The sequence below is a fragment of the Podarcis tiliguerta genome (genome assembly GCF_965153285.1).
Source record: "Podarcis tiliguerta genome assembly, chromosome: W".
Taxonomy (NCBI): domain Eukaryota; kingdom Metazoa; phylum Chordata; class Lepidosauria; order Squamata; family Lacertidae; genus Podarcis; species Podarcis tiliguerta.
The window spans coordinates 6,964,981-6,977,664 of NC_139552.1; the positions used below are offsets into that span (position 1 = coordinate 6,964,981).

The 12,684-nt window shown below is 41.9% G+C and overlaps 1 long non-coding RNA gene across 1 annotated transcript; it reads right to left on the reverse strand.

The window, feature by feature from the left end:
- Positions 1-293: 293 nt before the first annotated feature.
- Positions 294-5,441, reverse strand: LOC310668814. The gene is made up of 3 exons (XR_014506846.1): positions 5,175-5,441; positions 634-3,016; positions 294-580 (listed from the first exon to the last, which is right to left on the reverse strand). It is a non-coding gene; the product is annotated as an uncharacterized lncRNA (long non-coding RNA).
- Between the last annotated feature and the right edge of the window lie 7,243 nt (positions 5,442-12,684).

The following is a 12,684-nucleotide window of genomic DNA, read 5'->3' on the forward strand; positions in this document are numbered from 1 at the left end:
TTTCCTCAGCCCAGCCCCCTTGCTCCTCCTTTGGCTGCCTCTGTCCAATCAGCCTGGTTGAAATTCCTATTGGCTGTTTGCTAGAACCAATCATAAAAGATACACCCATTTCCTATTACCTTTTATGGGAGACAAAGAGCTATATTTCCTTCTATCCATAAATGGCAGACAAGTAGCCATATATCTTACATTTGCCTCGACAAGGCACCTTAATTACCAGATCACCTTTTGCCCTTGTTGCCCCTGCATTCCAAAACAAATGGCTAAAACAAATGGCTCATGGTATTAAATTCTATCTAAACAGAGATCTTGGGTTCACATTCTCACACACCATCAATGAAATAAGAATCTAACATAAGAATCTAACATTTCTTACTTTCTAAATCCTTTACATAATTACATTAAGCCAATAAATCTCATACATAACATAGATAGCTTTTTAGAAGAAAAGGCCTTTGCAAAGTAAAAAAGGAACTCAGTAAAAACAGTTTCAAAAGAAGCCTCTTCAGTTTTCACCCCCCTTTCCCAGCCAGCTGCTTTTCCCATTAGCCCTTCCCAAAATTTATTGCCCTTTAACTTTCTCAGGATACCTTAAACCTTGGGAAAATATGGCTAGAATCTGATGGGAGGCACATGGTATTATTTTCTGTTAAACAATAAATCTTACTATTTACCAACTCTTAATTAGTGTTTTTGCAGCTTGATTGTATTCTGTAATATGTAGGGTCAGTGTAACATTTGCTCCCAGCCTGTAATTCCCTTTTACAACTTTGTGAAACTTGTCTCCTGCTACTGCTATAAATCGGGGGGGGGGGGGGGGGGCTTGTTCAGGAGAGCAGGAAGAAAAACAACTGCCAGGGTACTTAGCCAGCTGGTTTCTGCCTGACATGAAACATACAAACACTTGCAAATCTATCTTTAAGCTCATTTTAAAATACAGACCTTGATCAGATGCCTCATTCCCCCCTTTCAAGCTCAAGGACCTTCATCCCAAGTGTCCTTGATAGCTTGGCCTTCATCATATTCCTGAGGTAAAGCTCTGTATAGGGCCATGATATGAGGTAGAGTTTCATTTGAAATCATCTTGCTAATTTTACTTCTAAAACATGAAATGATACATGGCACCATACATAAAACCATTACTACTACCGTCAAGAAAAACAAGCAAGACAATAGTATCCCTTTGAGTCCTGCAACATTAGGTAACCAATTGATGAGCCATCCCATATCCCATCCTTCCCATATTTGTACTGGGACATGTGCTATACTCTCCATCTTTGTGGCCAACACACGGATTGCCTCACCATTATCAGAAATGTTAAAGCAACAGGCATTCCCTGTCAAGTTCAAGACTCCACATAGGCCTCCCTGCCTGGCAAGTACATAATCCATTCCCATTTTCAGCTGCAAAATGGCGGCTCTACTTTCATCCAACTGTTGTGCAATAAGTCTCAAACTCTGGGCCGTTGCATTGGTTACAAGTTCCACCACTGCTTGCAATCGAATTATTCTGTTTAGATTATAAACAGGATCCTGTGCCCCTTGTACCAGCTCATCAGGATTCCAGGAGGCAGGATCATAATAGGCTATAATGCGCTCTGGTGGCCAATCATCAGTATCGCTCCAACTTTGGGTACTTCCTCCTGCGATATGAGAAATATCAGCGTTTCTTCGTGTACGCTTGGCCAAACTAGTGGGCATAATCCACATTGGTGGTAATACCCATCCCAGGAAACAAGTCCCACTCCATTTGGAAGGGAGTTGCTTGTATGCCCATTCTCCACATATCCACCACAACCATCGGGCTGAGGTTTTTGGTACGTGGAGTGCATAAGGCGAAATATCAAAAGGGGTATAGAGTTCACAGTGCAGTATGTTAGATTGCCTTTTGCTGTCACAGTTATGTTCCACACCATTTTCCATGCATGAATAAAAGGAGGTGCACAGGGCAAGGTATTCCGAGTTCGATAGGTAGTACCGTTTGCCCAGGTTTGACTATTCTTAATATAATCCCAAGTATAGTGGCAGTGAGAAGAGCCTACCATGGTAGAATCAGCTGCATCTAATGATTTATGTACACAGAATTCCCCTTGTACAAGTACAACTCGTATTGGTTAAGTTGAGTTCCATCCGGGGAAATTCTGTACTTCTGTTTGGTGTGGCATTTCGCTTACCATACCAATGGCACTTAATGGTATCGGTAATAAGGGCATACCTCCCTCTGAATCATCTGGCCCAAGAGAGCAAACAAGGCAATTGGTCCTATTTGTAACATTGGCTACCATCTCAGCTAAGCCTACCCACATATTGTGGTCTTGGCAGAATCCATATTTAGCAAATTTGGTCAGATTCAAGGACCCTTCCCCTTCCCAAGGGATCAGGATTAATAATAAAATCATGTTGATGTCTAGTATATGCATTCCTTCCACAAAAGATTACATTATTCCAATAGCAAAAAAATATTAGCCCCAATATAATTGCCCCAGTGACAGAAATGGGGAACCACCAAGACCAAAACATATATCCCGAGGATCCCCAATGAGTAATATCCCTGATAATTGTTCCACAAGGGGGGGGGGCAGTCAATCAATTGTATAAGAGAATCTTCCCGTTTACAATCGCTGGTTCAGATGTTCCTCAAGCTTCAGGCGTGCGCAGGTCAGCCAGCTTCCAGGTTGTGGCTGCAGCAGGCCGGTTGTCTAATGTTGCCCGTGACCTAGCCCGTTCCCCGTAGGGCTAGATACAGGGGTTTTTGGAGAGAGTCAGTTTAAAAGGATTAGAGGGGTCACCTTTGCACGTCCAACTGCCTTCGGACTTCTTCAAACGGGAGTGATGAATCCAGGGGGTCACCTCAGCTACCTTCACCGCTGTTGGAGTAGAGAGCAAGACGGTGTAAGGCCCACGCCACTTAGGTGCAAGTGGATCACGTTTCCACTCTTTCACCCATACGCTATCGCCAGCCTGGAACTGATGAATCGGCTCGACAATGCTGCACGGCGTGCGCTCGAGGGCCCACCTGTTAAGAGAAAACAAAAACACGGGAGAGAGATTGCACTTGTCCCTGTGTCACATGGTCTCCTATTTGTTTGAGGTCAGCTGGAATATCCTGAACAAAGGAGGGTGGCCTCCCATACAGGAGCTCAAAAGGTGACAACTTATGTCTTTTTGTGGGTGCGCACCGAACATGAAACAGTGTTATGGGTAACACATCACTGCTGTGGCCAGCATTACCATATTTTCCTTCTGCCACTTCTTCTTCTCTTGTTTCTCAGCCTCATCCCTATTCCGATAAACTCGGCGTGCAATGGCCATAATTTGACTCATCAGCATCCCTTCCCATCCTTCTGATTTCTGAATTTTCTTACGAATGTCAGAAGCGCACTGGGCCACAAATGTAGCAGTAATCATTCTGCTGTTTTCAGGGGCTTCAGGGTCAAAAGGAGTCCATATACGATAGGCTTCCTGCAGCCTCTCTAAAAAGTCTCCTGGACTCTCATTTGGTTTCTGTTCTACTTCTGAGACTTTAGACATATTAGTGGGCTTCTGGCATGCCCTGCGGATACCTTGCACAAGCATCTGGTGGTAGGTGGTAAGCCTGGCCAGGTGTATTGCATTGTTTGGATCCCAATTAGGATCCTCCAAGGGAAAGTTGTCCTGGAGATGACGGTCAATATTAAAAATATTTCCCACTCTGGCCTGCTCACACAAATATATCTGTGCCTTTTCAATTATGTCTCTCCTTTCCTCAGTGGTGAAAAGAGTATTCAGGAGCTGGCGACAATCTGTCCAAGTAGGACAGATGAGTATTTACTATTGAAGTCACCAAGTCCATCATAGCCTGAGGTTTTTCTGCGAAAGACGGGGTGTGTGTTTTCCAATTCATCAGATCCGTAGTCGTGAATGGAATGTACTGCAGGGTCGAAGTTTGAGGTGGCCGTGGTCCGGGTTGCCCGTTAACCAGCACAGGCTCCTCAAGTGCATCAAATACTCTTCTGAGAGGGGCTACTACGTGACCTTTCTCTTCGCTTTGCTCTAGGGGCCTCAAATCATAGGGGATGGTATCTGTCCCAAGGCGTTCTTTTAGCAGCTTTATGCGCCTGGCTGTATAGCTTGCTGACCGTTCAAGGTCTCCCTGTAACTCCTGTAATAGTTCTCTAGGACTTGGATGTACAGGGGTTTGGGATGGGCAATCAGTTGTTCCACTAAAGGAGACTGTAGATGGAGGTCTACTGGGACTCACAGGTGGAATAACCACTTCTGCTTGGGCTTTATTATAGGACTCCAACGCCTCCTGAAAATATTTATCATAATCTATCAAGGAATCAAGCTCTGTGACTCCAGCTCCGTTATTCGTTCCACTTTCTTGCCTTGGGGTTACAACTGGTGGAGTGCTCGGATTAGGCTCCCTTCGACGTGGCACATAGGGTGAAGGTGAGAGCACCTCTTCCTCTGGTCCCTCAAAAATGGGTTTGAGTTTATTTGACAAGATTCCTTTCCTAGCTTCGGCTTTTACAGCCAATAATTTGCATCGTTGGACTTTGCATTCCCTTATCCATGGAGGATTATTATTTAATGTGCTCAGCCAAGAGTCTATATATGAAAATTGTTCTGGGCATCCTCCAGTTTCTTTGGTGATGTTGGACCAAAGTTTGCTTGCCAAATTTATATCAAAAGTTCCTTGAGGCGGCCATCCAGTATTTTGTTTCGGCCAGTCTAATTCACATAACGTTCTCAAGCGCTCTGGCGTCATTTTGACTCCATATGCTCCTGAGAAGGCTTTCTTAAAATTATTTAACATACATTCAAGAGGTGTATTTTCCCCCTTTGAACCTCCAACTCCCATTGTATGGCCCTGTGAAGTATCCACTCAGTCACTCACACACTCGCTTCGTGGGGTTCCTTGCCCAGTGAAGTCGCCTTACTGGGAAACGAAGTAGTACCCACTCCACACTCAGGTCAGCTACAGATTGCTCTGTACTTTCTCACACATACAATGCGCTGGATACTTCACCACACTCTATCTCCCAATCTTTCTCTTTTCCTCCACCAGACCACCATCTGATGTACCCAACCACGTGGCATACTCAGTTCCCCCTTACTGAGACGCAGAAGTTTGATCAAGACTTCTCTTCCTCCCAATTAATTGGAGGGCCTCAACCCCTTTGCGCACTTACCCTTAGCTGGTTCCCTGTTTATTTCTCTGGTTCCCCTCGGTCCGTCGCCGTCAGTGAGCAGGGTATCAGACAGACGAGACTTCCGCGTTCCCCTGGAAAAATGTTCCAGTGCGCGCTGGGTAAGCGGTTAGTGGTCCTCCCTCTTGCACCCTGCCCGCTAAGGCGAAGGGGCTGCGTTCCAGCACACCACTTATCCGAGTCACAGGCACCATAAAATGTAGCACCCTGCTTGTGGTTAACACTTAGCTGGAATGAAATATTCAACGCAGCAACCCTGGGATACTGCCAGGGAGACAAAGTCCATCTTGACCTCCATGTCATCTCGGGACGTCCATTGATCTCCCGTAGACACGCAGTATCAGCAATTAGTGACACGAGCTCCAGAAATAGCTTGAAAAGGATCCAGAGCTCTTGCACACTCTATCAGCAGATATGCACAGCAAAAGATGCACCCAGGAGAGCATGATTTACAAGTTTATTCAGCGTTGATCAGAACAAAGAAAAACCATGACTGCCTGCTAGAGAGTTTCCGGCAGTGAGAGAGAATCGAAAGCAAAGACACAACAGAAACATCCTGTGAGACAGGAAATGCGCAGGCTGTGACACAAACATCCTGCTCCCTTTTAAGGTGGAACGGAAATATCCTAACAGCTCCTCCTTTGGCTGCCTCTGTCCAATCAGCTTGGTTGAAATTCCTATTGGCTGTTTGCTAGAACCAATCATAAAAGATACACCCATTTCCTATTACCTTTTATGGGAGACAAAGAGCTATATTTCCTTCTATCCATAAATGGCAGACAAGTAGCCATATATCTTACATTTGCCTCGACAAGGCACCTTAATTACCAGATCACCTTTTGCCCTTGTTGCCCCTGCATTCCAAAACAAATGGCTAAAACAAATGGCTCATGGTATTAAATTCTATCTAAACAGAGATCTTGGGTTCACATTCTCACACACCATCAATGAAATAAGAATCTAACACAAGAATCTAACATTTCTTACTTTCTAAATCCTTTACATAATTACATTAAGCCAATAAATCTCATACATAACATAGCTTTTTAAAAGAAAAGGCCTTTGCAAAGTAAAAAAGGAACTCAGTAAAAACAGTGTCAAAAGAAGCCTCTTCAGTTTTCACCCACCTTTCCCAGCCAGCTGCTTTTCCCATTAGTCCTTCCCAAAATTTATTGCCCTTTAACTTTCTCAGGCGTGCTCTGGTCCATGGGGTCACGAAGAGTCGGACACGACTAAACGACTAAACAACAACAACAAACTTTCTCAGGATACCTTAAACCTTGGGAAAATATGGCTAGAATCTGATGGGAGGCACATGGTATTATTTTCTGTTAAACAATAAATCTTACTATTTACCAACTCTTAATTAGTGTTTTTGCAGCTTGATTGTATTCTGTAATATGTAGGGTCAGTGTAACATTTGCTCCCAGCCTGTAATTCCCTTTTACAACTTTGTGAAACTTGTCTCCTGCTACTGCTATAAATCGGGGGGGGGGGGGGGGGGGCTTGTTCAGGAGAGCAGGAAGAAAAACAACTGCCAGAGTACTTAGCCAGCTGGTTTCTGCCTGGCATGAAACATACAAACATTTGCAAATATATATTTAAGCTCATTTTAAAATACAGGCCTTGATCAGATGCCTCAAGTTAACCTTTGACGGACACATGGTACATAAACAAGTGTGCTCCTGAATCGAATTCCATATGTGACATTTTTCTTTTTAAAAATACTTTCCAGCCCCCACCGCATGAAAAACAGCAACCGTCATGTAGGAAATAAATTCAGCTTGCAAAAGTTGCCAAAACTTTAGCAATATGGAGAAGATAAAGTTACACTATTTACAACCTGAAAATCTGGATGTTGAGAACTTAAGTGAAGCAAGGACTCAGCACTGGCAACCTGCAATTAAGCACACAACACTACTGAGAGTGTACAGAGTGCCTCTTTCTCTTCATGAATTGAGAGAGAACACAGCTCCCATTCTACATATCCGGGTTGAAGGAACAAAGTTTCTAGGCCTACAGTGGCTTGAAGTATGGCACTACTTTTAGAAGCAAACCACCACTATACCCAGTGGAAAGCCTTATCACAGTAGTGTCAGCAACCACTTCCAACTGGCTTCAATAGAAGGCATGCATTTGGACTTCCGGTCAGCGCCAGCGGACTTCCGGTCAGCGCCAGCTGCAAATGGTGGAATCCCTCTGATCTCCGGAGGGAAGAGCTCTGAAGAATCCGGGTCGGATCCGCTCCAGCGAAGCGGGGACCCCTGAAATCGCAGGCGGGTGAAGCCTGCGAACATGGGACTCGGCGGGCACCTTTAGCGCTCCCCCAAATCGACGAAGGAGCCCAGTTTTGGGTTCTGGAGTGAAGCGGGGTTAGTGGCGCGGTGCTGAGTCGGCTGCTTCTTCTTCTGAGCGAAGCTGCGCAGCTGTTTGTCGGAGAGCGCTGACTTCTTCCTTGAAAATTTGGATAAAAAAAACAACTACCCTTGAGTAGGGGGAAGATCGGAGTTTTGAATTAAATTTGGGACTAATCGGGAACCGAAGCGGTAAGGTATAAAAAGGAAGTCCGCCTTCCGCCATTGTATAGAGATTAAAGCAAAGAGACTGAGAGCTAGAACTGTAAAAGACGTTTGAAAAAAAGATCTAAAAAATCCGACGTCAAAGTAAGAGACCCCCCCCCCTCCTGGTTGCAGGAGAGGAGGGTGGTAAAACCAAACGTTATATTTGCCTGCAGATAAATAAGATAGAGTATAAACCACCGCTCAAAAACCTGGGAACGGGCTGCCAGGGGAAATAGCTGCTGTGTAATGAAAAGTGCCGTTGACAGCTTTTTTGACAGCTAGCTCCGCAAGAAGAGATACTGTGTTTCTGGACTGGATACAAAGTAACTGGGACTAAGGGGAAATCGATACTGTTATTACTTTAGAAGAAAGGGGGGCACAGGGGAAAGAAAAGGACATTTTAACCAAGGTAACAAAATGGTTGATACTGTGTCCCCCTAGTGGAGGCTGGTAACTGTTACTATTGAATTGAGCCAGAGGAATTTTCCACTGTTTTTCTACTGCTTGAATAATTTCAGCTGTGGGACTGACCTTGACTTTATCTAGTGTTGTGTTATGGCAGATGGGAAAGAGAAACTGGATTTGCCTCAGGAAAAAACAACAAGGTCTGGCAAATCTTTTCACCCGGAAATTGAGAAGAGAAGAGCTTCGGCATCTGGCCCATCAGGGGGAGCTCCATCACAAACTAAGGCAAAAGGTATGCCAACTGAAGAAGTTTTAGCAGCGGGTTTAGTTAGAATTCAAGAATCTTTGAACAATGTTCAGGAATCTTTGAAAAATTTGACTTTGGAAGTAGCTGAAACAAATAAAAAAGTGGTGGATGCATCAAGTAAAATTGACCAAAACACTGCAAGCATCAATACTCTGGGTCAAAAGGTTACCACTAATACCGAAATGATACAGAAAGTACTACAGGAATCTGCCACAACTCGAAAGACAGCTGAGGAAGCTAAGGAGATCGCAGAGGCCACAAGACAAGAAATACCACCGATACATAGACAATTGGTAGACCACAGGCTAACGTTGTCCAAGATTGAACTGAAGGAGAAACAAACCAATCTGAGAATCAGGGCTGTGCCTGAACTTGAGCAAGATAAGTTAAGTGATTTTCTTATGAAGGAATTTGCAGACTTTTGGAACATAGATCTGGAGAAAGAAGAATTTAAGATTGTGAGCGCATTTAGGCTTGGAAGAGGAGGGAGAAAGAACAAAGTGAGAGACTGTCTGATTACTTTCAGAACAAAAGAAGAGAGAGACAAAATCTTAGGTCTGCATTTTGAGAAGGCCCTGAAAATACATCAATCAAGAGTGGAAATTTTTAAGGATATTCCAAAATATCTTTTGGAACTTAGAGCCAACTACGGAGATCTGGTCGCCCTGCTGAGAACAACATTATTTTTAGGTGGGAATTTCCTCAAGGCCTATCTTTCAGCTTCAAAGGAAAAAAGATAAAAATAAGATCAGTGGATGACAAAGACAGATTTGTAAAGGACTACGGTGAAGATCTACAGAAAGGGTCTGGAAAAGAGCAATGAGTCCCGGGAAGAGGAATAATAGAAAGGGCAAGAATCCTTTTTGGTGTAGACAATTTGGGGAAAGTGGCACTACCGACAGAGGAGGAATAAGCATTAGGAGCAGTTGGAGGAGTAGCAAAGTAACTACAATATGTCTTTGCAACTATTAAGCTGGAATTGTAACGGTCTCAATTCCCCGCGGAAGAGGAAACAGATTTTTCATTTGTTTAAAAAGGAACAATTAGATTTGATTTGTTTACAGGAAACTCATGTGATAAGGCTACACAGGAAATTTTTGATTAATAAAAGATTGGGACAGGAGTTTATTTCATCAGACAGAGTTAAAAAAAGAGGAGTGGTGATTTATGCAAAGGAGAGCCTATCACCGAAACTTATTTTTAAAGATGATCAAGGGAGATTTGTGGCAGTTGAAATTCAAATTCGTGGAGAGACGTTTTTGGCAGTAGGGGTATATGCACCAAATGAGGGGAAATCTGAATTTTTTAGAAGTTGCATGACATTTTGACAGACTATTTGGACTACAATGTGATTTTGATGGGAGATATGAACGGAGTGGTCTCTACAAATATGGACAAAGCACAGAGACAGGTAGTTACTAAAGATGGTAGACTACCGAAAACTTTTTTTTAACTGTCAGATAATCTGGATTTAGTGGATATTTGGAGAACAAAGAACCCCTTGGGAAGAGAGGGAACCTTCTTTTCTGAAGCCAAAATGACATGGACAAGAATTGACCAAATTTGGATTACTAGAGGTATGGCACCAAAGACTAAAAAAGTGGAAATCTGCCCCAAAACTTGCTCCGACCATAACACTGTGAAAATGGAGATGAACTTAATACCAATTGGCTCCTTCAGATGGAGGATGAATGACAATTTATTTAGAGATGAAGAAATAACTAAGAAGGCCCAAAAAATCTTGAGAGATTACTTTGAGATAAATATGAATACTTCAGTTGAAAAAAGAGTAATCTGGGATGCAAGCAAAGCCGTCATGAGAGGATTCTTGATACAACAGAATGCATTAAAAAGGAGAACCCAAAATGAAAAGAAAGAAAAAAATTTGGAGAAAATAAAGGAAAGTGAGAAGAAACTGAGAGTAAAACCAAAGTCACAAGAAATTTTGAGAGAAATAAAGCTATATCAAGTACAATATATGCAAATAATAAACCAAGAGATAGAATGAAAATAAGACAAATGAGACAAAAAGACATTTGAGTCGGCTAATAAATGTGGGAAATTGTTAGCCTGGCAAATGAGAAAAAGACAAAAATTAAATACTATTACCAATTTGGTAGTGGATGGAAAGATTATACAAAACCCAGCTGAGATCAGAAAATGTTTCCAGAAGTATTTTAAACAACTATATACACAACGGCCGCAGAAAGAGATGGATATAGAGCAATTTTTGAAAACAAATGGATTACAAAGAATCTCTCAAGAAAATAGACTGAGGTTGAGTTACAAAATAACTGAACAAGAGGTGGAAGGTGCCACTCAGAATATGCAATTAGGGAAATCTCCAGGGCCGGATGGATTGACCTCCAGATATTACAAATCTTTGAAAGAATGGCTGATACAACCTTTGAAGGAAGTCTGTAACGAGATACTGGAAGGGAAAAGGGCACCAGAGACATGGAAAGAAGCCTACATAACACTTATACCGAAAACATAGACTGAAAAGACACAGCTTAAGAACTACCGCCCGATATCATTGTTAAATGTGGATTACAAAATTTTTGCTGATATTTTGGCTAAAAGACTAAAAACAGTTTTAGTAGAAGAGATTCATAAAGACCAAGCAGGCTTTCTCCCGGGTAGACATTTATCTGACAATATGAGAAACGTAATTGATATTTTGGAACTATTACAAGAGAATATTAACACTAAGGCAGTTTAAATTTTTGTGGACGTGGAGAAAGCCTTTGACAATATTTCTTGGAGTTTTATGAAGAAGAATCTCCAGGGGATGGGGGTAGGCCAACAGTTTGAAAATGGTATAGGTGCAATATATTCTGAACAAAAAGCTAAATTAATTGTTAATAATGTGGTGATGAAGGAATTCAGGATAGAGAAAGGAACACGTCAAGGTTGCCCAATCTCTCCATTGCTTTTTATATCGGTCCTGGAGGTCCTTCTGAACATGATTAGAAGGGACCAATTGGTTAAAGAGATACAGGTCGGAGCTAAACAATATAAATTAAGAGCATTTGCAGATGACTTAGTTTTGACATTGCAGGAGCCAGAATCTAGTACTAAAAGAGTCTTAGAACTGATTGAAGAATTTGGTCAAGTGGCAGGATTTAAATTGAACAAGTTAAAAACAAAGGTATTGGAGAAAAATTTAACCGAAAACGAGAGAGAAAGGTTTCAGAATGAGACAGGATTGACAGTGGTTAAGAAAGTGAAGTACCTGGGGATTAACATGACATCTAAGAATGGGAATTTATTTAAAGATAATTATGAAAAATGTTGGACGGAGGTGAAGAGAGACTTAGAAACTTGGTCTAATTTGAAGCTGTCACTGTTAGGCCGTATTGCTGTGATAAAAATGAATGTATTGCCTAGAATGTTGTTTTTGTTTCAAACATTGCAAATTATTGATAAAATGGACTGTTTCAAGAAGTGGCAGAAAGATATTTCTAGATTTGTCCGGCAGGGCAAAAAGCCAAGAATAAAATTTAAAATATTAACTGATGCAAAAGAAAGAGGAGGCTTTGCCCTGCCAGACCTTAAACTTTATTATGAATCAGCAGCTTTTTGCTGGTTGAAAGAATGGCTGCTCCTTGAAAATACAGACATTTTGGATTTAGAAGGATTCAATAATGTTTTCGGATGGCATGAATACTTATGGTATGAAAAGGTTAAAGTACACAGAATGTTTAAAAATCACATTGTCAGGAAAGCACTGTTTAATGTTTGGATAAGGTATAAAGATCTACTTGAAAATAAAACCCCAAGGTGGTTGTCACCGATGGAAGCGAAGGCTTTGAAAAAGCTCAATATGGAGGCCAAATGGCTGAAATATTGGGAAATTTTGGAACAAGAAGGAGACAAATTGAAATTGCAGAGCTTTGAGAAGTTAAAAAATAAAGTGCGATATTGGCTTCATTATTATCAGATAATGGAGGCATACAAATTGGACAAGAAAATTGGCTTCCAGGTGGAAAAATCAAAATTGGAAACAGAATTGTTAGAATCCAAAACTAAGACTTTGTCAAAAACGTATAATCTGCTGTTGAAATGGAACACTCAGGACGAAACGGTAAAATCTGCTATGATTAAATGGGCACAAGATGTTGGTCATAATATTATGATGGCTGACTGGGAACAGTTATGGACCACAGGTATGAAGTTTACGGCATGTAATGCCTTAAGAGAGAATATTATGAAAATG